The sequence below is a fragment of the Pinus tabuliformis genome, chromosome 4_2, assembly GCF_031772625.1.
Source record: "Pinus tabuliformis cultivar Carrire ecotype Pingquan chromosome 4_2, CPIR1, whole genome shotgun sequence".
Taxonomy (NCBI): Eukaryota; Viridiplantae; Streptophyta; class Pinopsida; order Pinales; family Pinaceae; genus Pinus; species Pinus tabuliformis.
In genome coordinates, this window is record NC_142304.1 from 137,858,961 (window position 1) to 137,886,055 (window position 27,095).

Sequence of the window (27,095 nt, forward strand, 5' to 3'; positions counted from 1 at the left end):
TACTTGAGAGAACCGCTTGATCTTGCGACCAAGGATTAATTTCATGATTAGTGTCTTTGACCTAAAAAGTAAAAAGCGATCAAGGACACGTCGTTTTATTTCCAGTATCGAATTTGAAACGACAAAAATCCGGCAATCTTTTCCTGTTTTTACGGTCAGAAAAGGGCTATAAGGGGACCGTCTTTTAATTCCGTTTTAACGAGTTTAAAAGAAACACTCGGCAATCTTTTCATGTTTTAGGAGTCTGAAAAGGGCTTAAAAGAGAACTCCATGGTTTCACTTTTTCGTAAGTTTTAACGAGTTCGAAAAAAATGATAAAAATGTACTCATATGGCCGACTTTCAATTTAATTTACGAGCAGGAAAAGACGGAAAGAACTCGGCATTTTCATTTGTTTTACGAGAATGAAAGATAGCAAAATAATCTCGGGATTTTCATGAGTTTAACGAGTCTTGAAAATAACTGAAATTGACTCGGGATAGGTTTCATTTTTACAAAAGCTTGAAACAGAGAAAAACTATGCTTCAAAGTAGTTTCATTTTTTACACAAGCTTGAAACAGAGAGAAAACTGTGCTTGATGCCCCTAAGCATAACTGCTAGAGCGCATGCCCCCCAGCTTCATTTCATTCAACCAGTTGTATGAAATGAAGGTTGAGTTACGAGATCATTTGAAAGACTCGACCTAAAACTGTAAGAAAATTATGCAAAAAACTGAAATAACTAACCTAAATACTTAACATTTATGAGATCTAGTCAATCTCTCGACTCAAGTAGAGGAGGATTTGTTTCTTTTTTTAATGAGCTTGACACAGGAAAAGAACTATGCTCGGATTCAGTTTCATGTTTACGCAAGCTTGAAACGAAAAACTATGCTTGTTATAAGTTCACATGCCCCCAGCATAATGACGCAAATCAAGGTACATGCCCCCCAAGCTTCATTGCATTCAACTAGTTGAATGAAATGAAGGCTTACTTTCAAGATCTTGGAAAGACTTGTGGGAGATGTTTCATTTTTTAGTGAGGTTGACACAGGAAAAGAACTATCCTCAAAACCCTTGTTTCATTTTTTAAACGAGCTTGACACAAGATAAGGAACTATGCTCGTAACTACTCTCTACAATCTACCTGACAAAAAACTCTACTCTAAAAACCTTGATTCATTTTTTAACGAGCTTGACACAAGACAAGGAACTATGCTCTAAAATCCTTGATTCATTTTTTAATGAGCTTGACACAAGACAAGGAACTATGCTCATGACTACTCTCTACAATCTACCTACTTAACCTACCCTTGTTTCATTTTTAAAGAGCTTGACACAAGACAAGGAACTATGCTCAAGACTCCTTGTTTCATTTTTTAACGAGCTTGACACAAGACAAGGAACTATGCTCCAGAAGTTCGCATGCCCCCAGGATAATGATGCAAAGCGAGGTACATGCCCCCCAGGCTTCATTGCATTCAACCAGATGGATGGAATGAAGGTTTACTTTCAATATTTAACTTGAAAAGGGAGTTGTTTCATTTTTAAGGAGGTTGACACAATAAAAGAACTATCCTCATATCTGATTCATTTTTTAACGAGGTTGACTCAATAACAGGAACTATCCTCAAAAACCTACTTTCTACAATCTACCTACATATCCTAAAATCTACCTGATTCATTTTTTAATGAGGTTGACTCAGTAAAAGAACTATCCTCATGCTAGCCTGTTTCATTTTTTAACGAGGTTGATACAGGAAAAAACTATCCTCGTACACACTGATTCATTTTTTAACGAGGTTGACACAGTAAAAGGAACTTTCCTCACACTCAATTCATTTTTTAACGAGGTTGACTCAGTAACAGGAACTGTCCTCACTACATCCAGTTTCATTTTTTAACGAGGTTGAGACGGGAACAAACTATCCTCGCTACATCCAGTTTCATTTTTTAACGAGGTTGAGACGGGAACAAACTATCCTCGCTAGATCCAGTTTCATTTTTTAACGAGGTTGAGACGGGAACAAACTATCCTCGCACTCACTGATCATGGCTTCCAACTGGAAGAAAGACATGTCAATGGACACACCTTGATCATGGCTTCCAAAAGGTCTTCATCAGAAGGAAGAATAGTTCTTTGGAAGGAACACATGTCAAGGGACTCAAAAGGGATAAGAACATCGTGTTCGAGTAATCCCATAGAGTTTTCCATGTCAATTACCGATCTAAATCAAAGGAAGATGAGCAAACAGTGAGAGGCTCACTTACATCGGTAACTAAAAACATGGGACCGGTTGCCACATAATTAACCCGTGGCAGGGTAGATACCACTTTAGAATCAGGAACATTTAGGGGTGTCATATTATTGGTAGTTGAGACAAGACTAGGGAACGAAAGCTGGTCTACAGTCACAATACTGCCATTGTGAGGGAAAGACATCACGCGAAAGAGTGTCGATACAACAGCTTTCATTGCATAAACATAGTCTCGCCCAAGGAGTAAATTGAAATCCAAGGGACCTCGAACTACCATAAGATCAATACAGACAGTTTTACCTTCCAAGGTAATAGAAAACTTAGGAAGGATCCCTAAAGGTTCACTAATGGTTCTGTTAAAAGCTTTCAGATTCTGCGTAATAGGCGCAAGCTGAGGGGAACCCAAAGCTTTCCAAACAGTTGAGGATAAAATACTAACAGAAACACCTTCATCTACCTGAGTACGATGTATGTCCCTACCACCAGCCTTGACAATGATTTGGAAAGGGATGGAGGAAGGAAGACGAGGTTCTGTCAGTCTATTCCAATCAAAGGAAAAGACCTCAGTGTTTGGAGGGGGTTCTGTAGAAACAGGTGAAATGCCCCCCGGCATAGAAGAATCTGATGTAACAAGAAGAACCTGAGTGGTATGAAGTTCACTCTCTAAAGGGAAAGTGGGATCGACCGAATGTGAAATTGAATCGACCACTTGATCAACTAACGGATCATCAACCTGAGTGACATGAGTTTCACTCTCCAATGGAAGAGTGTGATCGACTGTACTTGAAATTAGATCAATCACTCCGTCAGTTGACGGTAGGTTGGGAGAAAGTTTACGTTAACCAGTTGGAAATTCGTGCTGTGGAACAGTAAGGTTTTCCAACAATGTTGAGGCTTCATCCATGTGAGGGCAAATGTGAGTTTGATGACTCCCTTTGCATAACTTACAAGGAAACCTAACTTTACCCTTTTTCCTAGGAACCTGACTATCACTGGTTGATGGATCAATGGAAAGTTGATGAGATTTTTTTGACCATACTTCCAAGACCTTTGGAATACCAGGACAATTAACAAGGAAGTGGTCACCCTTACAAAGCCTGCAAGGGTATTTGGGTTTACAATGCATGTTGGAGGTGTCCTCAACACAACTAACACTTACAACCTTGGTTGGTTGGTTGACTTCTTTCTTATCTTGCTTCTTCTTCTTCTTCTTCTTCTTCTTCCCTTTCTTCTTCTTCTTAGCCTCCTGGTTACTAGCATCAAGGCTTTTACCAGGCGAAGAGGAAGAAATGGAGGAAGAAAAATTAGGCGAAGAAGGTAAAGGGTCAACAGAAGGTTGGTGATGTTGAGATGGTGAACTCTGTTGAGGTGAAGCATTCAATTGAGGTGGAACAATTGGAGTATTTTGGGCCAACGAAGTTGAAAATAACCATATCGGTAATCCTATTGTAAATCCAGGTAATGACAAAGTAGCCATATAAGGAGGACCAACATTTCCAAAGTAAGGAAAAGTACTAGGATTCTCGTTAGGAGGGGTTCCTAGGTTGGTAAATTCCGGAACGTTTGCCATTATATTCAACTTCAGTGAATTTTATTAACAATTTTAAAACTAAAATTAACAATTCACAATTCACACCTAACAATTAAAATTCACAATTCACACCTATGGTCTCTAAAAGTAAAAACAAACAAATTAACACGCGCTATCAAATCTAGGAGTCAAACCACACACAAGCAGTAGCCTTCCGGACCGAAAACACTAGTTGGTGATGAAATCCAACATCGCAGAATTCAGTACAGAAGTGGCGGGTGGAACAGTTACCCCGGCAACCTGCTTAATGAATAGACTGGACCAAGTTCCTCCACTTTAACCGTCTCGAGTGAAGTGAACCCCCCAGAAAATCCAAGTGAGTCTAGCCGACGTCTGCTCCAGGTACAGTGGGATCTTCCCTCCACCGTCACCTTGGGTAGAACCCTAAAGATAATAGTCACTAAGGTCACCAACAGCAACAAATATACCTGGGGGAACAGTCTACGATCCGATAGCACGCAAGGGCAGAGTAACAAGCTCAATCCCCCTGCCGGCTCCTTGACAATAATCCAAGGTTTACTGACAAGTGACCCCAGGCTCCTCGACAATGGTCAATCCGAGGTTTACCGTTTGTAGTACGTGCGTATCTGGCGTCGTTCCCAATGAAGGAGGATTGATCCCCTCACTGGTTCGGACATGATCTCGTGCTTCTCCTTTAAGAGGAGCTTTCCCAGAGCATAAATGTAACTATTGGATTTATCCTACCACAAGATGAGCTACTTGTTTGGTTTTACTGTCTTGGAGAGTTAATTACTCTCCTACTCCAAGACACTAGCCTGATCTATGTTGCTGTTTCAGAGCCCTAGAAATGTAAAAATTACTAGATGAATTTTAATTAAGCGCTGTGTTATTAAGGCTGTTATTACTCAAAGGGATAAATGGAGATGAAACCAATGGTGTTATGACCCGACTCAACTGAATGCAATCGAATATGATAATGTAATCTTTTCAATTCGATGAATCCTAACTAAAGTAAGGGGAGAGTTTCCATTCACTTCCAACAATGCAAAAAATTGATCACTAAGAGAAAATATAACAAATTCTCTAATGCACTAATTTCATCAAGAAAAACTAATGCAAATCAATTCCAAAATAGTTGTTTTTTATTTTTTATTTTTGTGTAAATTCAAATCAAAGAAAACTGATCTAAATCTACGATTGATTTTTCAGAATGTAAACTATGCAATTGTAATCTATGCACAATTCACTTGAAAAGTATGCAAATGTAATCTATGCACATTTTTCATTCATATTCTGAAAATGAGAATTCTAATTATGCAAATGTGATCTATGCAAGAGAATTCTCAAACACAAGATGATTCTAATGTAATCTAAGAACCAATCAAGTGTAAGTCGAGAAAATTGGGTGAGAGTTCCCAAGATCAAAAAATAAAAACACTCAAAGGCGATTAACACTAATACACAATTTAGCCCCCCGCCCCCCCCGGCGAATGAGGGGGAAATTTTTTTGCAAAACAAGAGCAAAAAGATGCAAAATTTTGAAAAGACTGAGACAAACCTCCAAGTAATGACCAAAGGAAATCAAATTTAGAATTTCTCAAAAAAAAGACTCAAAACGCCCAATTGATAAAAGCTTAAAGCAGGAATGCCAATGAAATTAGCCAAGATGAAAGCTTCTGACAGGTGAACAGTGGATCTGGGCAGCAAAAACAAGCTATAAACAAAATCTAATAGGAGAAAAAATAAAAAATGGAAATTTTCTAAGCTTTTGACATGGGTACGCAGGCAGCCTGTTTGCACAGGTGCGTGTTTGCTCTGTGTACAAAGCTGCAGTGCGTACAGCTACGCACTGTGCTCAACGCAGAGGCTGCGTACTTCTAGCAAAACCAAGAAAAACTAAAATCTAATTTAACCCTAAGCTATCCCACCCAAATACACAGTCAAACAGCCAAAAACCAGAAAACAAACGACTTTTCTCAAATCAAAGTTTCACACAAAGGAAAAATCATTCACATCAATGGAGTTCCCCAGCGGAGTCGCCATTTTGTCATGCGGAAAGAGTCGATAATGCGGACAAAACCGACCTCCCTAGAAGCAAAGGCTTTCTAGTGACAAACAAGACAAATAAACACTACCTTTCTCTAAACATGCATTGAGAATACAAGTAATCAGGTGATTTTAACATACCTTTAGTCCAACGCTTTGTAGTAGTCCAGCCTCGCCGATCCAGATGAGCTCCTCCTTCTCTTCGAAACCTGCATTCACTAACAAGCCAAAAGATTAAATAGCACCTGATAAACTCATAAAATAACACATATCCATCATATAGACCAAGGAGTATATGAAACAAATCATGAATAACAATCTGTTGAGAAAAATGAGTTCATTTGTATTAAGTGAAAACAAAAGAAACCATTACAACCTGAGCCTTGGTGTTGTGCAGGTCCCTCCTAGGGTCCAGCAAGAGTTTTCCTTTACTTTGATCAGCTCACCCACTTCCAAATAAGGCTAGGAAAGGATGGGAATCTCTCCTCTCAAGCTTTACAAGGGAGTCCTAATTCCAGCAGCATCTACCCTTAGGAATGTTCAACTTTCAACCTCCCCTCCTTCTGGCCCAATGCTTGTATTTATAGTGCTCTAGAGGAAGTTATTCAGGTCCACCATCAATGGGATAAGCCCCTCTTTGGATGGGATAGCTCCCCTCTTGATGGGATAAGTTCCTCTTTGATAGGGATACATGAACCATCTGGAGGCGCTCCATACACGTCAAACAAGCTTCTAGAATTCTCTAGAAATGACCACAAGTAACTTTTTTGGAGTGAAACTTGCGCCTTTTGACCTTTACAGGAGTACGTACCCTCCCCTTTACAGATAGAGCATACAAGTACGCAGGTATTGTGAACTTGGGGTGCGTACACGCAGGTAAGGCTAAGAGAAACTGCGTACCCAGAGCTATATAGATTTTTAAAGACTTTCTCTCTTTCTTGGAGTTTGACATGGAGAGCAGAGGTATGAGACTTGCCAAGGAGGATAGTATGACAGTTGATGGAGCCATACTAACTGCAAATAGTCATGGTGACAAATTTTAGTGTAACATAAGCATCTTGCCTGAGTTGTTTGAGTATTTCTTGTTGTAGTTTGCTTATGCTCTGTTGGGGTTCTAACCCAAAGCCCTAGAGTGCTTTGACTCGAAACACAAGTAGGTTCTCCTTCCCATTGAGTTCCAAGTAAAGACATTCAGGACAACCATGCAGTTGGATATAGATTTACTAGAAGGTGGAGAGTTGCACAACTCAATGATTGGATGAAATTCAACAATATGCCATCCAATACACTATTCTTGTCCAAGAAAAACGAGCTAGATGGAATGATAAATTTATTGGGAGAAAACACTTCAATCCTAGTAATTATGCCCTTCTTTTCAACTCCAAATTTAAAAACTTCAAAGGAGAGCTTATTACATGATGAATGGGACCTTATGAAGTTGAGACTGTTTTTTACAATGGATCGGTAAGAATCATGACTATTGATGATGAATTGGTTTCCTTTGTGGTTGATGGTCATCTATTAAGGTTATACCATATGCATATATCCATAGAAATATTTGTTCAAGATGTCATGCAACAGTCAGAGGTGGAGGTAGTGAGTGGGGAGCCTTCGACTCCCTCTTTTGCATCTACCTAAGTTTTCTTCCCATTTTTTATATATGTATGTAAATATATGAATATAAATATAAATGTGTGTGTGTGTGTTTGTGTGCACACATGTGTTTATGTGAAAAAATAAAAATAAACTAAAATAACTAGTCTAGCTATTAAAATCAATTTGTTGATGTAACTAGACATGAGCTTTCTTGAAACCAACTTGTTGGTAGGCTACCCCTTGTGGAATTTTGCATATGTTTGTTAATTCTTTTCTTTATAATCTTCAAATCATTGTTATTTTTCTCATGTTGGATGATGAAGGAGTCCTTAGGGCTTTCCTTTTAATAAGACATGCACCATCGACTTAAGCACATTATCTAGGGTGAAAGCTAGACACTTTCTATGATACTTAGAGATCTGCATACATCAATGGAGGATTCCCTTGTTGATAATAGTGGGGATTCCTCAATGATCCCTATTGATAATATATTGCAATAGATTCGATGGTAGCACATTTATTCATCTCTGGCGAGATGTACCAGGGCACCTTGACACTCATTAACATCAAAGGTGATTGATGTCACAATGGTTAACAACTTTCATCATTGGCTCGTAATCCAATGATTTCCTTATATGTTCGATTTCAACAAATATTTTCACATAGATAGGAACTGTTCCATATTTGGTTTGTGACGAAGAGCATTGGTTCGAGAATAGACAACAATTGTAATCGTTAGCATGGTGTGAATAAAAGGCGAATTGTATTCAAGGAAACATGGACAAATTAATTGTTTCAAAAAGAGGAGGCTATCTGGTATCCTTGGGAGGTTTTACACTAAAGGAACCCAAATTTCTTCTTCGTTAAAGAACTTCAAATGCAATATTGTCCTTTATTCTCCTTGTTTATTATTCCCTCTACAACTATTTTCTACAACCTCATCATCCTTCAATAATGGATTGATATCTTTGAGTTTTCATATTGATTCCAGTCTATTATAACAGTCAAAATTTAATCTGGTACTTGAACATAATAGGTGGTACTGAAAGACCTACAAGTAATCTTTTTGCTTCTCAACACAATTGATTCAACAATTCTTCATCTAAATCTTCAACACTAAACTAGTTATAAATAGTTGTTGGTAATTGAACTGCTCTTGAGGTAAAAGATATATATGATTCACTTTTATCTATTAATAAATAAAATGATTTATGTTTATATACAAACGAATTCCTCTCATACTTATTATCTCATATTGTTTCCTTTCCTTCTTTATATACTCCATTCATAATTCTATGTTACACACCTCTATCTATCTTTATTCTATATCGTCTTATAATCCTGTTTGCTACCTTCCCTTAGCCTAATTAATAGGTGTTAGTATGTTAAGTGTCTTATTATACCTTGTTCAAATTCATGTAATGCTTGTATTGTTCCCCATTCACAGTAATGATGGTCGGTTTTGTGTTGATTCCCATGCAATGAATCGTCGAGGTTGTCTTTAGCCTAGCATGATTCGCCACCTATAAGGTGCATACAACCAACCTCCTATTGTTCCACATGATTACCAAGTTTTACATAATGGATAATCATGGTTATCCATGCCAATGATTTTCCTTATCAGAATTGAAACCCTCACATGAAATAATCTGGCCAATTCAACCATTATAATGCCTCGTCTTGACAACCATACTCTAAATCATGGCAGCCAAGTTATTGACAAGGGAAATTATAGTAGGGTTTCATAACTTCAAGTGGCAGGGCATCAATATACAAGGGTTTTTTCTATGACATTAATAGTTGTAAACATGGTGGTTAATAGGCACGGCTAACTTTTCATTTTCTTGAATCCCTACCAAAGTATGATGCATCTCGATGATTATTCAATGGATCTTAGTGGAAAGGGATTCTTACACGATTTTAGGGGTACATTGATCAAGTCACTCTATAGTTTGAACAAAATTTTAATGGTCACATAACTTGTGTTGGTAATTTTCTTATGAGGGTGACAGAAGAGATAATGGCTCGTGTTAGTCACCTCCCTTGAATTGGATAAAAGTGTCTTATTATACCCTATTCAAATTCATATAATTCTTGTGTAATTTCCCCATTCACTATAATGAAGGTTGATTTTGTGTTGATTCCCATGCAATGAATCATCAAGCTCATCTTCAGCCTAACACAATTTACCACCTGTAAGGGGTATACAACCAACCTCCTATTGTTCCACATGATTACCAAGTTCTCCATAGTGGATAATCATGGTTAAACATTCCAATTTTTTTCCTTATCGAAATTGAAACCATCACATGAAATAAATTTCCCAATTCAACCATTATAATGCCTCATCTCAATGACCAGATTCTATTTCAGGGCAACAAAGTTATTAACGAGGGAAATTCTAGTAGGGTTTCATAACTTGAAGTGGAAAGGGAATTGATATACAAATATTTTTTGTCTGAGGGTAGTAGTTGTAAACATGGTGGCCGATAGGCACAAGCCGATGTTTCAAATTCTTGAATCCCTACTAGATTTTGATGCATGTCGACAACTTTTCAGTGGATATGAATGGCAAGGGTTTCTTGCATGATTCTAAGGGTATGATGACCAAGTCACTCTATAATTTGCACAAAATTTTAATGGCCACATCACTCGTGGTGGTATTTTGGTTATGAGGGTGACAGAAGACATAGTGGCCCAAACCAATGGCCTCCCTCGAATTAGAGAAAAATGGTTTAAAAATAAGCCATTGGATAGAAGAACCTCTAATTCATTCCTCAAGCCTCAACATTAAGATGCACATTTGGAAAAATGGGTACCAAGGACTTGGCTTATGATGAATTGGCAAAGCCATTATTGATTCTACAAAATTTCTTAACCTATGAAGGAAGGTATTCCCTTACCTTACAATATCATATTTGTATCCATCTACATATTCAGTTTGGTAAAAAGTTAAATTTTTCCTACTTTTATCGAGGAGCCTTGGAAATATGGCAAGATAAGTAAAGAAAAAAGAAAAAGAGATCTCTTACAATCTTACATCACCATGCTCTCATTAAATTGTTAATTTTGGAAGAGCTCAATGAAAATAATGAGACCTAGGATGATATTACAACTCATCATGGATTTGTACGACAACCATAGGATAATTTAGCATAACAATGCCTAGAACAGGGACCCAATGATGTTAACTGTGAAAATAATTTGACTCAATACATGTCGAAGACTGTTAACCCTCCTTAGCGTGAACTTAGAATAAGGAATGGTGATGCATCATAAGAAAATTTTCTTATGCCTAAATCACCTACTCTTCATGTCTCCCGAAATATTTCAAAGAAGCAAGGCACCCAAAAACCTACAAAGCCATCACCTGTGCCCACACCTCAAGAAACTAAATAAAACCCTATTTGCATTAACAATGATGATGGATAGACTTTGGAAGATATTTTTCGAGTGAAGAAGAAGAAGAAAATTAAACCCTCAATTTCACCAAAGAATGTTTATCCTGAACAACCTATTAAAGGAAGTGTTAAGAGAGAATCCAAGCATGATTAAACTTCCTAATCAATTTCATAGTGAATGTGTTGGTCACGTTGAGCTTGATCCTCTATCGACTAAATCCATGTTTCATTACACTCCAATCGATCCACTGGCTAAGAAGATAAAAAGAAGGAATAGAAAGATCAAGAATTTGAAAGAGGATATCATTGAACTCAAAGTGCTTCATCAATATATATACAAAGAAAATAATCAACTAGGAGCTCAAAATCATAAATTTCAAGAAGCAATTAGGATAATAAAAGGTTACTGTTATGCCCCTATAATACTAGTGATTCCCCCATTACTATTGTCATTGTATCCCTTATTGTTATTATTGTGCCCCTATTGTCCCCATATTTTTATTAGTATGCCCCATAGAAACCCACTATTGTTATTCTTGAGCCCTTATGTTATTACTGTTATGTCGGCTTGATTATATTGTGACCCCTTAGACTCCTATATATAGAAGGGAGGTTTAGTCATTTGTATCATCCAAGAATTGTTCATTTGTGTAATGTAAAGGAGGTTTCCCCCTTGAAGAAGTTGAATTCTAAGGCGTTGATCTATCTTTTCTATCTTTTTGTGAGTTGGTTTCCTAACATTTGGTATCAAAGCTTTGGATTCTAGTGTTTCGCTGCTCCAAGCAGGTCATCGTGGAATTTTTGCTATAACTTTTTTTCTGCGAAGTTTTAGAAGCTACAAGAAAAACCCATTTGAGCCGAAATTCTAAACTTCAAGTCCGAATTTCAAAGCTTGTCTCGCTATATTTGCAGAGATATGATCTGAGGAAGTTAGGGTTTTTGCAAACTCCTAAATTACATTCCAAACAAGTGACCTAGGGAAAATCATCATAACTTTTGTTTTGAGCATGAGATTGAAATTTCATAAGAATTTTCAGAAAGACGACGGCTTGTAGTTTTCGGTGTATCAGTTTCAGGTACTAAGGTCGAAACAATGACATGTGGCATGTCGCACAAGTTCGCTCTACTGAGCTAGTCTATAATCAGGTCACCATGGGATATTTGGCATAACTCTTCCTTGGAGAATCCAATCTTGATCAGACTTGTGAGGTTAGAAAGAGGAATCAAAGGGCTATCGCAAGACTCGATTTCATATATTCTAGATCCGCAGTTACAGAGATACAATAGATTTGATATTTAGCTCTTACAAAGTGAAAAAATGGTGTGTAGTTGTTTTTAAATTTTGCATAAGATTGGTTTGAAAATTTAGTTTGAAGGAATTCAAAGGGAATAGTGAAAAATTATTAGCATTAATTAATTTCCCAAAGAAAGAAAATGGAAACACCTAGTAAGCAACCTGAAAGCTCTAGCATGACTCGTGAAGAAGAGGAAGAAATGCAACATGATAGATCAAAATTACAAGACCAAGTACAACAAATTTCACTCTCACTAAAGGTAAATGAAGCCAAGATGAATGGCGTGGAAGTTAATATGAATGGAATGCAAGTTAAGATGGATGGCATGGAAGCTAAGATGAATGGCATGTACGCTAAGATGAATGGCATGGACGATAAGATGGAATAATTGAAGATAAATTTGAATAAGTTGCTACAAGAAATGGTCACTAATGGTGAAAGGGTAGTAAAGGAAACTCATGATGAGAATAAAAAAATGTTAATCATGATTTCATAGACTCTAATGTTGGATTGAATACCCACCATGTTCCAAAAATCGATATGAGGAAGTTTGATGGCAAGGATCCTGGAACATGGATACTATAGATGAAGCAACTTTTTGATCTCCATAATGTGAAAAACACACAAAAGGTACGTATTGCAACTTTATATTTGGAACCAAATCAGTTTGTATGGTATCGATGGCTTAGCTCTCATAAAAAAATTGTCACTTGGGAAATTTTTACGGAAGAAATAGCACATTATGAGGATACAAAAAGCAACACCTTTTTTAGCCAATTGATAAATCTCAAACAAAAGGGTTCAATGATGGAGCACATTGAGGACTTCCAAAAATTGAACATAAGGGTAAAAGATATTCCAGAGGAGCATATGATTGATGTGTTCATAAGGAATTTAAAGGATAATATCCAACATGAGGTTTACCTTTGGGAACCTGATTCATTGGAGAAGGCATTCAAGTTAGCAAGAAAATGGAAAGAAAAATTATGGCAACCTAGAAGCCTACCACTCACAACTATAAAGATGGAAGTGTTGTTTCCCCTATCCTTGCACAACCTACAAGGTTGACACCACAACAATTGGAAGAAAAAAGAGAAAAATGGCTTTGTTACAATTGTGATAGCAAATACACTAAAGGTCATAAGTGTGCTGAGAAAAAATTATTCTACATAGATTGTGAAGAGGAGGAAGAAAAGGAACAAGAAATGTCAAAAGAAGAGGATATAATCTAGCAACAAACACTAGATAAAGAAGAAATAAATCTGACCATATCTTGTAATGCATTGGCTGGAATTACCACTCCTCAAACTATCAAGATAGAAGGACATATCAAGAAGAAAAAGGTAATAGTGTTGATTGATTCGGGAAGTACCCATAATCTTATTCATTGTAAGATAGCAAAGGAATTGAATTGCTTCCTATATCCAGCACCAGAGTGTCAAGTGATGGTTGCAAGTGGAGGAACCATAAATTGCTCAGGAAAGTGCCATAATATCAAGCTATCCATGGGAGAATATGTATTGAATAGCCCAATGCTTTCCATTCCAATGGGTGGTGTTGATGTTGTACTAGGAGTCTAATGGCTACAATCCTTGGGTACAATAGCTTTTAATTTTTAAAAACTTTTCATGAAATTTTGTGCGGAATGAAAGGAAGTTGAATTAAGGGGTATTGCAGGGAAACCGAGAAAGACAATCAACTCTAACGGTATGACAAAACTTCTAAAAAAGGAACAATGAGGTGTAATTGCACAGTGATGTTTGCTAAAGGTTCCCACATCAAAATCATCTATTTCTCTAGATCTCCAAAAAGTTTTGGACAATCATTCCAAGGTATTTGAGACTCCCAAAGGTCTCCCACCTATTCATGATCATGACCATGCTATTCATTTGATTCCAGGAATTTTTCCTCCAAACATTAGGCCGTACATATATCCCTATGCCCAAAAGAGTTAAATTGAATGTATGGTTGCAGAAATGCTAGAGGCTGGTATAATTCAACCTAGTCAAATTTCTTTCTCTGCTCCAGTAGTATTAGTGCACAAGAAGGATGGATCATGGCGCATGTTTCCAACTTATAGGGATCTCAACAAGCCCACTATTAAAGATAAATTTTCCATTCCTATCATTGATGAATTATTGGATCAATTGCATGGATCAATTTACTTCACCAAGTTGGATCTTTGTTCAAGATATCATCAAATCAGAATGAAGACTGAAGACATTCCGAAAACAACATTTAGAACTCATGAGGGTCGTTATGAATTTTTGGTCATGCCTTTTGACCTTACCAGTGCACCTTCTACTTGTCAACATTTGATGAATTCCATTTTCAAACCCTTCCTTAGAAAATTTGTGTTAGTATTTTTTTATGATATACTAATCTACAGCAAGTCTTGGAAGGATCATGTTGAACATGTTGACAAGGTGCTCAAACTATTGGAGGAGAAACAATTATATGCAAAAAGCTACAAATGTTTCTTTGGAGTACAAGAGGTGGAATATCTGGGCCATATTGTATCTCATGAAGGTGTTAAGGTAGACCCTAGCAAAATTAAAGTTATTAAGGAATGTAAAATCCCCACATCCATAAATCATCTATGAGGATTTCTCGAGTTGACAGGGTATTATTGCAAGTTTGTTAAGAATTATGGGAGAATAGCAGCACCTCTAACAACATTATTGAAGAAAGATGCATTTTCATGGACTCTAGAAGCAACAAAGGCCTTCGAACATCTTAAAGAGGCAATGTGCCAAGCACTGGTCTTAGCTATGTCGGACTTCACAAAAACCTTTATTGTGGAATGTGATGCTTCAGGAAATGGAATTGATGTTGTTTTAATGGAAGATGAAAGACCCATTGCTTTCGAAAGTCGTCCAATCAAGGGAAAGTATTTACACAAAGCTATTTATGAGAAGGAAATGTTGGAAATACTACGTGCACTTAATAAATGGCGACCCTACCTAATGGGAAGACACTTCAAGGTAAAAACGAATCATCATAGCCTTAAATACTTTTTAGAACAAAGATTATCCTCTGAAGAGGAAAAAAATGGGTCACAAAGATGTTGGGTTATGACTTTGAAATCATCTACAAAAAAGGGAAGAAAAATGTTATGGTAGATGCACTCTCAAGAAAGGATGAGGATGTGGAAGCATTGTTGTGCGCCATTTCTATTATCCAACCAGATTGGATAAACGAAGCAAGGGAGGAATGGAAGAATGACAAAGAAGTGTGGGCACTCATTCGAAAGTTACAACAAGATCCCAGTACATCTAATACATTTAGCTGGAAAATGATTCGTTATGGTACAAAGATTGTTTGTACCTATGTAAGAATTCCCAACTCAAACAAAAGATTCTTATGGAATTGCACACTTCTCCCTCAGAGGGAACTCAGGATTTTTAAAAACTTACCACAGGGTTAAGAAGGAATTTTTTGGGATGGCCTTAAATCGGATATTCAAAATTGTGGTGGAATGTTTGGTTTTCCAACAAAATAAAGTTGAAACAATTAAGACCCCAGGTCTATTACAACCTTTATCCATTCCAAGCCAATGTTGGGAGGAGGTTTCAATGGATTTTATCACAGGTTTACCCAAGTCCGAAGGAAAGAGTGTCATCATGGTGATAGTTGACAGACTTAGCAAGTATGCACACTTTTGTGCATTATCACATCCATTTAAAGCCAGTATAGTTTCTACTGCATTTATGGAAACAATTCAAAAGCTACATGGTGATCCGGATTTAAACAGGAACGCAACAAATTACAGAGATAACCATATACACAAAGATGCAGCGGAAATAATACTTCATTTCATTAATGGAAAATACTGAAATATGCTTACAACCAGAAATGGAAATAAACCAGCTAGGGCGATGGTAGCTTATCTCTGAGAAGAGATGTGGTGGCTACATGCCTCTGAACTGTGTTACAATGAGGCTCGAAGGCCTATTTATTGTTGAGAAACAATGGAAAACCCTTAACATTCCAAAACCTAACCCTAGGAGATGAAACGCCAAACTATGGGCCCCGTTTGGGTAAATTGGTACATCAACTTCCCAGGGTCGTAACTTTGGCATACGATCTCTGTTTGACGCGTACAATAGCTCATTAGAAAGATCTACCCGAGCACTACCACTTTGGGAAGGGCCTCAAAACGGCTCCAGAAGTTCAGGACCAGAAAAACTGCTAAAAATAGTAAGTTGTGCTACAATTAAGGAAACTGAAAATGCTGAGAGAAACAATGGTGGGGGTCCAGGTGGACTTGGCAGGTGGCCACCAATATCCACTTGGATCATTCCTCCCCCCTTAGGAAGCAATGGTCCCCATTGCGTTGAGTTCCTCCATGAGATGAGGAAACTTTTGCTGAACTTGTTCCCTGGTGAGCCACTTGCCCTGCTGAAGGAGTTGGCATGCTTTGACAACTCGATACAGTTGGATATTCTGTTGGCGAGTGTTCTTGATCTGTGTGTCCATGATCCGATCAGTTGCAGCTTGTTCCATGCAATCTGGATTTAATTCTGTGGGTGTGAGCTGTTCTGCAATGTCGGATGTGTCTAGCAATGGTGGAAAGTATGGCCGAAGGCGGTCCACATTGAACACTGGGTGCAGGCCAAGGAATGGGGGAATGTTGAGCTCAAATGCATTGTCTCCCATAGTCTTAGTGATGGTGTAAGGACCATATCGGAGTGGTCTCAGTTTCCGATAGGCTCCAGTAAGGCGTTCCTTTTGCAAATGCAACCAGACTTTGTCGCCCACCTGAAACTTGTGTGGCACCCGATGTTGATCATGTCGCTGCTTGTACTTGGCATTTGATTTCTCCATAATGTCATGGACCTGCTGGTGAATATGTTGGATGCACTCAATGAAGCTAGTGGCCTTATCTATTTCGGACTGGACATGAGCTGAATTTATGTGAGTAGCTGCAAGTGGCATGGCCACATCAATGGGGCATAGTGGCTGGAATCCCAAACCCACCTGAAAAGGGCTATGGCCAGTGGAGCTGTGAAGAGATCGGTTGTAGCTATGCTAAACATAGGGGAGGCTCTCGTCCCATGTGCGTGGATGCTTTGAGTTATACATGCGCAGAATGTGCACAATCATCCTATTGACAACCTCTGTCTGGCCATCAGTTTGAGGATGGAAAGCTGTGGACTTCGTGAGTTTGGTGTCCAACATTGACCAGAGACTGGACCAAAATGTGCTGAGAAACCGACTGTCCCGATCTGAGATGATAGACTGTGGGATCCCAAAGTGCACCCACACTCGTTCAAAGAAGATTTTAGCAGTGGCTTCTGCTGTGATATTCTTCTTGCAGGCCGCCATAATGGCCATCTTCGAGAACCTGTCGACAACCACAAAAACACAGTCATTTCCATGCTTAGTGGAAGGAAGGCCTGACATGTAATCCATGGAGATGGATTCCCAAGGTCGACTAGGGGTAGGCAACGGGGTATAGAGGCCGTGCTTCTTAATGGTCGGTTTGGCAATGGCACAGGCAGTACATGATCTGATGTACTTCCCAACATCCTGTCGAAGATTCGGCCAATAGAAATAATTTTGCAGTACTGCCACTGTTTTCTCGACCCCGAAATGCCCAGCAGCCCGACTGTAGTGTGCTTCCCAAATCATCTTGGCACGCTCGCTTGAAGGAACACAAAGGTGACCTAGGTGGCATAACAAGGCATCCTGTAGGTGAAAATCTGGAACATGTCGACCCTCCAAGAGTGTCTGGTATGTGTGGCCGAACTCTGGGTCGCTTTTGTAGAGAAGTGGCCAATCAGAAGTCTCGTGCCCACAAGAGTTGAGCACGGTGGTTAACGCCATGATCAGTGGTCGACTGAGGCAATCTGCAACATTATTGGTGCTGCCCTTCTTATACTTGATATTCAAGTGGAACTGTTGCAGGTATGTAGACCACTTCTGATGGCGATCATTCTGCAATTTCCCTTGGGTCTGTATGAACTGCAGGGGTCGGTGGTCTGTGTGGATGACCGTTTCCTTCCCCAAAATGTAATGCTTCCATTGTCGGCAGGCCTGTACAATGGAATACATCTCTTTATCATAAGTGGGGTACTTCCGGACTGTGTCTGAAAGTGTTTCACTGTGATATGCCACTGGATGTCCATGTTGAGTAAGGACTGCCCCAATAGCATAGTCAGAGGCATCTGTCTCGATCTCAAATGGTTGTTGTAAATCTGGTAACACGAGCACTGGTGCCGTGCAGAGGCGATCCTTCAACTCCATGAATGTCTTCTGTTGAGATTCAGACCAAAAGAATTTTGCTTTCGCCCCTCCCTTGGTGACTCGAATCAAGGGCCAAGTAATATGAGAAAACCCCAACACGAACCTGCAGTAGAAGTTGGCAAGACCTAGAAAGCTGCGGAGCTCTGTTAGAGTGGTTGGAGATGGCCAATCCCGAATGACTTGGATCTTGGCTGGATCGACATGCACCCCCTGTTCATCAATGATGTATCCCAGATACTGAACCTGCGTCATGCCAAAAGTGCATTTCTCCAAATTGGCACATAGCTTGTGTTGCCGCAGTGTTTGGAGAACCTGTCGGATGTGGTGGAGGTGCTCTTCCCAACTTTGGCTGAAGATCAGAATGTCATCCAAGTATACTACTACAAAGGTGTTGGTGAATGGCCGCAAGATATCATCCATTAGCCTCATGAAGGTTGCAGGAGCATTCGTCAATCCGAAAGGCATAACCAACCATTCGAAAAGGCCCTCCTTGGATTTGAAGGCAGTCTTCCACACATCATAGGGTTCGATTGGTACCTGGTGATATCCTTACTTCAGATCGATCTTGCTGAAATATTTCGCCCCCTTTAGTTGGTCCAGGAGGTCATCAATCCGCGGGATCGGGTACCTATTACGGACAGTGATCTTGTTCAGCGCCCGATAGTCAATACAGAGTCTCCATGTCCCATCCTTCTTCTGTACCAACACGATCGGGCTCCCACAAGGCGATGAACTCGGACGGATGTGACCTTTCTGCAGGAGCTCCTGAATCTGCCTCTTGATTTCATTGTTCTCCAGAACAGAGCGTCGATAAATTGGTCCATTGGGTAGCGGCGCACCTGGGGTCAGATCGATGGAGTGCTTGACCTGACAGTGTAGAGGAACCCCTGCAGGGGAGGTGAAGATGTCCTCATACTCCTCCACAACCTTGTCCATCTGTAGTTGTCGTGCAGAGGGACCCCGTCTGGAGGCCGCGGCCACCGTCTTCTTCTTTCCTTGAGGGCGTATCATCAAGAAAACAAATTTCCTGGTTTTGGAAATGATCTTACTACATTGTTTTGCAGTAATCAAAGAGATGGCGGTAGGTGGTGCTACCTCTGGTATCCTGTACAACTTATTTCCCAATGTAATAATAACAGCACAGGGCCTTGATTCATACACAGCATGTCGCTTCCACAAGTATGGCTGTCCTAATAATACATCACAAACTTCAAGGGGAGCAATGTCACACAATACCTCATCCGTGAAGGGCTTGATGTTGTATGGAAGGCGACACTGCTGGCTCACTCGAAGATCTCGTCCTTGGTGAAGCCATCCAATGGTGTATGGTTGTGGATGTGCTGTGGTCGGTAAGCCCAACCGCTTCACGACCTCTGCCGAAATGAGGTTCTTTTGACTCCCGCTATCAACAATGAACTGTATTGGGGAGCCCTTTATCCACATCTAGGAGTGGAAGAGACGCTCCTCCTCCTCTGGATCTTCGGGTTCATTTTTCTGGATCTTGGCGGTAGCCACAGTGGCGTTGGGATCCGCGTCAATGATCTGCTTCCCTTTGTCATTCCCCTTAGCGGGTTCTGACTCAGAGTCGGAACATGCATCTAATTCTGAAACCTTTAGCTCTGCCACCAGTGACTGCTTGGCCCGACACTCACTTGTGTTGTGAGTGGAGCTCTTATGGAACTCACACCATTTTCCATTGTCCTTTTTCGGCTTCGCGGCGCTGTTCTTTGCTTGCAGCTTCGGTGGGTTGTCTTGGGTTGTCCCACCTTGGCTTTGTCCTTTGTTCTGTGGTTTAGGAGCACCTTTCCCCTGCTTTGGATTCGCAGATCCAAAGTCTCGCTTCTTTTGTTTAAACTTCTGCTCGACCTTGACGGCATATCGGTATGCTGCGCCGAGCGAGGAGATGTTCAGGAATTGTATTTCTTCCTGGATGTACTTGTGCAGGCAGCCACGGTATTTGAGTATCAAATGTTGCTCCGAATCCTTGATACCCAACTTTGTGCGAAGGGTATGGAAAAGATTGGTGAACTCCGGCACGTCTTGGTCCCTTCCCTGTCGCAGCGTGGTCCACTTTATGTATTCATCCTCATAGCTTCCGACAGGGTAGTACTGCTCCTTGATGGCATCCCGGAATGAATTCCAGGTGGGTGCGGCTGAAAATAGTGAGCCAGTACTTTCATCCTTCTGCTCGCAGTAGGTTTCCCACCAGTCCTTGACGTGGGGCGCTGCTTTGAGAAGAGAGAAAACAATCTTTTCCCGACTCGAAAATTCATGAACAGAAAAATAACCCTCTAGCAAATTTAACCATTTATCTACGGCATCTGCGTCTATCTGACCCTCGAATGTGGGGATTTCAAAATTAACTTGTACCTTAAAGGGTGTGGCGTTTCCAGAGTAGCTGCTGGAAGCCGATGCATCACTTCTGGGTAGCCGCTGAAGGATCTGGGCAAAGCTGTCCATCATCGCGTTCCATTGTCGCTCGAGGGCTTCTTCGAGCAAGATTTTGATGGGATCTCCTGCCCCCTCGTCTTTCTTCTCATCCGCCATGGGAGGCCGTCGGGATTTGCGAGGCTGGTCTTGCAAAGGTTCGACCAGTTCAAGCCCTAACTCCTTATATCCCGACCTTGTTGGGGACATGCAAAGAAAAACAGAGAAAAAGCAGACCGCTCTGATACCACTGATCCGGATTTAAACAGGAACGCAACAAATTACAGAGATAACCATATACACAAAGATGTAGCGGAAATAATACTTCATTTCATTAATGGAAAATACTGAAATATGCTTACAACCAGAAATGGAAATAAACCAGTTAGGGCGATGGTAGCTTATCTCTGAGAAGAGATGTGGTGGCTACATGCCTCTGAACTGTGTTACAATGAGGCTCGAAGGCCTATTTATTGTTGAGAAACAATGGAAAACCCTTAACATTCCAAAACCTAACCCTAGGAGATGAAACGCCAAACTGTGGGCCCCGTTTGGGTAAATTGGTACATCAACTTCCCGGGGTCGTAACTTTGGCATACGATCTTCGTTTGACGTGTACAATAGCTCATTAGAAAGATCTACCCGATCACATTTCTAATTCAGGACCTCAAAACGGCTCTAGAAGTTCAGGACCTGAAAAACTGCTAAAAATAGTAAGTTGTGCTACAATTAAGGAAACTGAAAATGCTGAGAGAAACAATGGTGGGGGTCCAGGTGGACTTGGCAGGTGGCCACCAATATCCACCTGGATCACATGGAAACCCAAAGATTATTGTAAGTGACAAAGATCCCATTTTCACTGGAAATTTTTAGACAAAATTATTTTCTTGTCTCGGTACTCAATTAGCTCATAGCTCATCTTATCATCCTCAATCTGATGGGCAAATTGAGATAGTAAACAAATGTTTGGAAGGATATCTTCGTTGCTTTGTATCTGATAAACAGACACAATGGGTCAAATGGTTGCCTCTGGCTAAATGATGGTATAACACTTCCTTCCATACTACAGCAAAAATGACCCCATTTATGGCACTTTATGGATATCATCCACCATCCATCACATCATATTTAAGAGAAAATTCTAAGGTTCAAGCAGTGGAACATCACATTGAGCATCAACAACAAGTTCTCCAACTCTTAAAGGATAATCTCACATTGGCACAGAATAGAATGAAACAACAGGCAAATCAACATCGCAGCGAAAGAAGTTTTGATGTAGGTGACTGGGTATTCCTATGGCTACAACCATATAAACAAATGTCCCTCAAGCAAGCTAAGAAGGATAATAAACTATCACCAAAGTATTATGGTCCGTACAAGGTGTTGCAAAAGATTGGTGCTATGGAATACAAATTGGAGCTTCCTGCAGCTTCCCGAGTGCACCCAGTTTTCCATGTTTCATGTTTAAACAAGGTTATAGGTGACAAGCTCCCAGTTCAAACAATATTGCTAGAACTTGATGAGGAAGGAAAAATCATATTGGAACCGGAAGCAGTCACAAAAACAAGAACTCGACAGCTTCGAAATCGATCAATTTCGAAGTATCTTATCAAGTGGAAGAACTTATCCATTGAAGATTCCACATGGAAGGATGAGAATTTTATATAGAAGCATCCAGAACTACTCAAGCATTGAGGAGAATGCTTTTCGGAAGGAGAGGGGCATGTTAGACCCTATAATACTTTATCCAAAATGGATCCAAAACACCCTCTAAGTCTTCTAAAGATTAAAACTATCACAAAAGAAGAACTCTTAGAAAAGGTGGAAAACACTATCAGGAGTGAAAAACACGAAGAAATGACCAAAAATAGAGCTATCAGAGGCTTGGACAGTGATGCACAGGAGTCGTCGAATCTGGACGATCAACGGTCCTGATCTGATCGGCATATCGCAATCGGCAGAAGCTATCAGAGGCTATCGAAGGCTACCACATAAATATTGCTACAGCGATCAGCGCGGTCAACGAGGACCATCGATCAAGCGCACAAATCGACGGCCTGGGTTAACTCGTGATATCACGTCAAAGAAACACAAGGGATCACTTACCAATGGCCTGGGGCTTATGCGATATGCAATTACGACAAGTCGCATCACAAAATCGCGTCGGAGTAATACAAAAGAGCGGGGCCATATGTATATGTGACTTGCGATAACCAGACCCGATGGGGTTATGGACCAAATTTAATATGTTTTGAGATCCAAAAACGGCATTTTTCTATGTATTTTCACGATTTCGTTAAATAAATGAAATGCAAAGGGTATGCGCTGATGCAATGAAACCGGACCCAAAAGGGTTTGTAAATGCTGCTGCATAATTATTTGAAGTCCGCCATAAAGCCCTTCGTCGGATTTTCAATGTTTTTAACGTATTTTTACAAATACAAAGGAAACCACGGCACAGGGGCATTGCGACTTACGATAGCGATTATCGGCGGACCCAATAGGAGTATAGGGCGGAATTAATGATTTTTGAAGTCCGAAAAACGGCAAATTGGTGAATTTTCCCGTGTTTTACAGTATTTCCCTGTCTAAACAGAGAACGCTATTTTTGGGGATTTCAAAGGCCCGATGGTCCCTTTCGTTGCAGAATGGGTGGCCACCTCCCCTGAAGACGTTATGCCATGATATCTAATGCTCAGAAGGGGATTCGAGCGGATAGAGGCTGGGATCCAGAGAGCCCGAGAAGGGGAAACGAACAGACAGCGCTGATTGGATTTAAAGCCACAGACTGACAGAGATAGAGGGAGGCAGTACAGAGACAGAGAGTGAAAGAAAGAGTTTGTGTACTCAGAGAGGCTTAAGGGATTCAAGCAAAACTCCTACTGTTTTGTATCTGTTGTGTTGAGACTCAATTTGAGCTCACACTTTGTAAAACTCTGCTCTTGAAGACATAATAGAGAGGTCACCACTGAAGGTTGGACCAGGAGACGTAGCCCAGGAGTTTTGGGTGAACTCCATATTAAACTTGTTGTGTTATGTGTGTTTGTCTATTATGTTTCTCTAACTGCTCAACTGTCTATATTATGCGCAATCTTATCGATCCATTGTACTAAGTAATATAGGCAATTCCATGCACATGAGTCTGTAATACTTTAAAAGTAATCTAAGATCTTCATTTTCAAATCAATACTAGTGATTCCTCCATTACTATTGTCATTGTATCCCTTATTGTTATTATTGTGCCCCTATTGTCCCCATATTATTATTAGTATGCCCCATAGAAACCCACTATTGTTATTTTTGTGCCCTTATGTTATTACTGTTATGTCGGCTTGATTATATTGTGACCCCTTAGACTCCTATATATAGAAGGGAGGTTTAGTCACTTGTATCATCCAAGAATTGTTCATTTGTGTAATGTAAAGGATGTTGCCCCCTCAAAGAGGTTGAATTCTAAGGTGTTGATCTATCTTTTCTATCTTTTTGTGAGCTGGTATCCTAACAGTTACAGAATAGGCTTTTGGAATCCGTTCCATCTACATCCCAGGGGAGGCAAACAGAGAGAGTGACTAGGACTGGAGGAGGCCTAAACATTCTCATAAATGTTGCAGGGCTCTCCTAAGGAGATTGTGGGTTGATAAGTAGCTTTGGCAGAGTCTGATTTTGTAATTTGTGTGTATGCATTCCATGAAGACACCCAAGAGGAATGGCGTGGGGGAGATGTTGGCCCTTAGCATTGTCATCTCCAATCGTTGTTTTCTTATCGTATCCCTTTGCTTATTTTACTTTTGTTGCTCCAAAAACCCATAATATTGACCCCAAACATCTATAGTTAGTATGATGAGGTATTTCTTACTTAATTTATTGAAATCTTGTGTTTTTAACTAGATATAAGTGTATTTTTGAGGTTATGTTTCTAATGATGGAAATGTAGTTCACTTCTAGTACCAACACAAGGATTATGGTACCAAGGGAACCATGTTGTCATTGTTCATCACATGCATGGCCATACGCGTAAGTATCTGACTCATAGGTTTGGACGAGAACATGGAAGCATGGAATTATTCCTCTTAGTGTGTGTTTAAACCCTTTCAAGCAACCCTAAAGTCAAATCAAAGCACCATTGGTTCCGTATTGCATGGACTGGTATTATAGCAACAACAACAAAAACCCTATTTTGGTTTATTGACTAGCGCACATCGAGGATCTAGTCGATCTCACCACACCAATGAAGAGATTGGAAAAGGTTACAGAGGTGGGAGAAGATCTCTTGTTTAGTATTATTGCTAATTTGAGGAGCCTTATTCCTATAGAAAAGGATTAGAGCTTATCTTTGTATTATGGCTTCTCACACGAAAAATATGAATGTGATGCTTATAAATAGAACGAAACATTGTAATGCTAGGTTATCTATTCAGTATTCAAATTTAGATCTTGTTCTCAAGCTCCGAATAATCTGTTTGTAAGCCATGCCTTAGCAACGCATGTTGTAATTCGATTGCGATTAATAGAGTATTGCTTCAATCTGGGCTTTTGCGATGTTTTCATGTCTTCCTCTGATAATAACCTAGCCATGTGCTAACTATGGGAGGGCCCCTCATAGTCGTGTAGCTAATTTGTAATGCATTGATTTTATTTGTGCTCTATAGTTTCTTTTTGCGCATGCATTGTTTCTTAAAGCATTTTAATGGTTGATGAATTGGTAGCAATCGTGACTAATGTGTAGAATATGTATAGAGTAACTAGTGTGAAAGAAGATAACTACCCTAGCATAGATCTAATCTAATTTTACTTGCTTTATAACTGTGATGCGTAGTATCTTATCACTCTATATTTGATCTGAAATTTCATTTATATTTCGAAGTTTGAATAACTAATATGTTCTCCGAAAATTTTTTGACAGTTGCAGTAAGGTATAGCGATCAGTAGCCTCGTTTTCTTCCATTTTAACTTGATTATTTTCCTTTGACTCGAGAATTGGGGAAATATGCTCTATCTCACTCTTTGACAAGAAACATCATCCTGATAGGACTCTTATGAGTTTATGAACGATTATTATCTCTCATACTTAGTTTGTATAAGTCAATATAAGTTCCTGTGATTGACTCGACCTCCTTAGCTTACAATTTCTGAGACTGATTGATCAATATACAAGTTTGGCTTTCGATTTGCATGAGCATATGGTCTATGTTTACATATATATTGATTAAAATACTGATGGATCAATATACAAGTTTGGCTTTCGATTTGCATGAGCATATGGTCTATGTTTACATATATATTGATTAAAATTTGATTCATAGTGTATGAATACACCCAACATTGATTAATGATACAAACACAACTTAACTCTCGTTATGATAGCTATGGTTTGAACCATTCTCGTACAGTTGTTATGTAAAACATATGTATATATCAATTTCGGCTCAATAAATATACAATATTGGTGTGTGTGATTATTTTTTCTTAAATACAGTAGTTTTCCATGGTGTATATACTTTGTTAATGTTCCTTGATTCAAGATGATTCAGACTAATCAGAAGGTTACATTAGGATCACTGCCCAAACAAAAACTAGTACACCTTAGGAAATAGTTTTAGTCCTGATTTTAGTTAGACACTTTGATTTATGATTTAATGCCTTGTTGTTTGATTACTGATATTTCATTTTTTGGGAGCTGAGAACTAGAACTAGAATAATTTATCCTTTAAGTCCAACCTATAATTGACTACATGAACATTGTATTGAAGCAGCAAAATATTGTATTCCCGAGCCAAGTTTACAGATTTAGGATAAAGACTAACTAGACAGATTTTAGACCTCTGCATATTCTATTTCAGTTTTTGTAGTTTGTTTTATATCTTTCCAGTAGATACAAGTTTCAATTCTTCTTTTTGGGTTAGATTAGAAGGTGATTATTTTAATTGTTTTGGGAAGTAGAATAGCTTTTATATTCCTTGCACATATGGTGTTTACAACTCATAAGCTTACGTTCTAGATTGACTTGTGAAGGGTTTTAATTGTGACATTAAAATAACCCAACAAGGTGTGCATAAAATTTTCCATAAACAAAGTAGTGCACAATTTATCTAAGCTTAAGGATTCCTAACCAGCACCAAAATTGATTTGTCCATGAACACATTTTCCAATGTAAATTTTATGCACTAAATCCTAAAAAAAAAAAAAAAAAAAAATTAATGCATATTAATGAAAATATTACTATGTTGATAATGCTAACCTAATCTCGAAATGAAAACATGATATTATCTTGAAAATGTGTAGGAAAATGGAT